The sequence below is a fragment of the Sapajus apella genome, unplaced genomic scaffold, assembly GCF_009761245.1.
Source record: "Sapajus apella isolate SASKATOON/1434 unplaced genomic scaffold, GSC_monkey_1.0 scaffold97, whole genome shotgun sequence".
NCBI lineage: Eukaryota > Metazoa > Chordata > Mammalia > Primates > Cebidae > Sapajus > Sapajus apella.
This window is the reverse complement of record NW_022437037.1, coordinates 7,723,211-7,726,250: the sequence shown is the minus strand read 5'-3', so window position 1 is coordinate 7,726,250 and position 3,040 is coordinate 7,723,211. Positions and strand designations below refer to the sequence as shown.

Below are 3,040 nucleotides of genomic sequence, written 5' to 3'. Positions count from 1 at the left end.
GGTAATTAGCAAAGCCAGTATTATTGCACTTTGGGTTTGTAATGCATCCTTTTTCTTATAATTTAAAGGTAAAATTTATAAAACTATAAATCCATGTTAATGGAAAAAAACTATAAAGATATTATACATGACAATGACAGTATATAAAGAGGGAAGATGTGTAAGAGCAATATATACTACTTAAATTCAGTTGGTATTATTCAAGCTAGATTGTTTTAAGATATTTCTTGTAATCCCAAAGGTAACCAGTAAGAAAATAACTAAAAAGTATAGCCAGTAATCCCAGCTACTTGGGGGGCTGAGGTAGGAGAATGACTTGAACCCAGGAGGCTGAGGCTGGGGTAAGCCAAGATAACACCATTGCACTCCAGCCTGGGAAACAAGAGCAAAACTCTGTCTCAAAAAAAAATAAATAAAATAAAGAAAAAGACATTCAGAAAACAAACAGCTAAATGGCAGAAGTAAAGATTTTCTCGTTAATTACTATGAACAAAAATGGGTTAAATTCTCCAATTAAAAAGCAGAGATTGGACCATGTGCAGTGGCTCACACCTGTACTTGGAGGCTGAGGTGGGAGGATGGCTTGAGCTCACTAGTTTTAGACCAGCATGGGCAACATGGTGAGACTCTCTCTACAAAAGAATTTTAAAATTAGCCAGGCATGCTGGTGTGCATCTGTGGTTCCAGCTCTCAGGTGGCTGAAGTGGGAAGATCACTTAAGCCCAGGAGGTCAAGGCTGTGGTGAGCTGTGATCATGCCACTGCATTCCAGCCTGGACAGCAGAGCAAGAGCAAGACCCTGTCTCAGGAAAAAAAAAAAAAAAAAAAAAAAGATTGGCAGAATGGATTTTTAGAACATGATCTATCTATATGCCGTATAGACACTTTCTTTTAGAGACAGAGTTTTGCTCTTTCACCCAGGCTGAAATGAAGTGGCACCAAATCAGCTCACTGCAACCTCTGTCCCACAGGTTCAAGCAATTCTCCTGCTTCAGTCTCCTGAGTAAATAGGATTATAGGCACCTGCCAATGCATCCAGCGAATCTATTTTTAGTAGAGACGGGGTTTCACCATGTTGGCCAAGCTGGTCTCTAACTCCTGACCTCAAGTGTTCCACCCGCCTTGGCCTCCCAAAGTGCTAGGATTACATGCGTAAGCACTGCACCCAGCCCATAGAGACAAATTTTATTTTTTATTTTTATGAGGTGGAATCTCATTCTGTTGCCAAGGCTGGAGTGCAGTGGAGTGATCTCGGCCCACTGCAACCACTACCTCCCAGGTTCAAGCAATTCTCCTGCCGCAGCCTCCTGAGTAGCTGGGATTGCAGGTGTCCACCACCATGCCCAGCTAATTTGTTTATATTTTTTAATAGAAACAGGGTTTCACCATATTGATTAGTCCACTTTCGAACTCCTGACCTCAAGTGATCTGCTCACCTTGGCCTCCCAAAGTGCTAGGATTATTGGCACGAGCCACCACTCCCAGCCGAGACAAAGTTTGAATACTAAGATACAAAAAGCTCGGAAGTAAAAGGTAGCAAAAAGTTATTCCATGAAAATCGTATATTTTAACAATGGCTACAGTGCGAGACAAAATAGATTTTCAGTCAAAACAGTAACAAGACAAAGAAGGTCAGTATATGCTGACAAAACTTCAGTTTATGAAGACACAACAATTGTGCACATATGCACATGTCAAACGCCCCCAAAATACATGAAAGCAAAAACTGACATAATTAAATGTGAAATACACAGTTGGAGATTTCAATACCTCATCTCCAATAATGGACAAGAACCAAATAGAAGACTGATAGAGGACTTGAACAACACTAGAAACCAATTAGGCATAGCCGACACATACACAACACTCCAATCAGCAACAGTAGACTACACGTCCTTCTCAAGTGCACGTGGAACATTTTCCAGAATAGGCCATATGTTAGGCCATAAAGTAAGTCTTAATTGTTTTTTTAAGATGGAGTTTCGCTCTTGTTGCCCAGGCTGGAGTACAGTAGCGCAGTCTCGGCTCACTGCAACTTCCGCCTCCCTGGTTCAAGTGATTCTCCTGCCTCAGCTTCCCGAGTAGATGGGATGACAGCACCCGCCACCACGTCCAGCTAAGTTTTGTATTTTTAGTAGAGATGGAGTTTCACCATGTCGGCCAGGCTGGTCTCAAACTCTTGACCTCAGGTGATGCCACGCCTTGGCCTGCCAAAGTGCTGGGATTACAGGCGTGAGTCACCGTACCCGGCAATAAAGTTTAAAAAAATTGAAACTATATAAAGTATCTTTCCAACTACAATAGGATAAAATCATAAATCCATAGCAGAAGGAAAACTGGAATACTCATAATACGTGGAAACTTAACACGCTCTTTTCTTTTTCACATCACTTGGGTAATGTGCCAACATCGTAATAAGGTTTGAGGGTGTCACATCTCATGCATGTGTGTGAGCGCCCAATCATCATGCTCATGAACTACAAAAGGATTGCAACACACTATTTTTCCCCCGAGACAGTCTCACTCTGTCGCCCAGCCTGCGGGACAGCGGTGCAATCTCAGCTCACTGCAATCTCTGCCTCCTGGGTTCAAGCAATTCTCCTTCCTCAGCCTTCTGAGTAGCTAGGATTACAGGCGTGCACCATCACTCCTGGGTAAGTTTTGTATCTTATTTAGTAGAGACGGGGTTTCACCATGTTGGCCAGGCAGGTCTCAAACTCCTGACCTCGTGATCCACCCGCCTGGGCCTCCCAAAGTGCTGGGATTATAGGCATGAGCCACCACGCCAGGCCCTTAACACACTCTTAAACAACCCGTGGGTCTAAAAGGAAGTCACAAGGGAAATCAGAAGACACCCTGAGATAATGAAAGCAAAAACACCACACACCAAAACCTACAGCAGGCGACAAAATCGAAAGCAGTATGTGGGGGAGATTTATAGCTGTAAAGACTACGTTACAAAAGCAAAAAGCTCAAATCAACAACCCATCTGCACACACTAAGGATAAGGGTGAACAAAACCCAAAGCTAGCACAATGAAG

The 3,040-nt window shown here is 43.0% G+C and overlaps 1 non-coding gene across 1 annotated transcript; it reads right to left on the bottom strand.

Annotated features, from left to right (window-relative positions):
* Nucleotides 1-2,384: 2,384 nt before the first annotated feature.
* Nucleotides 2,385-2,488, bottom strand: LOC116536060. Its single transcript, XR_004262460.1, has one exon. It is a non-coding gene; the product is annotated as a small nucleolar RNA U13 (small nucleolar RNA).
* Between the last annotated feature and the right edge of the window lie 552 nt (nucleotides 2,489-3,040).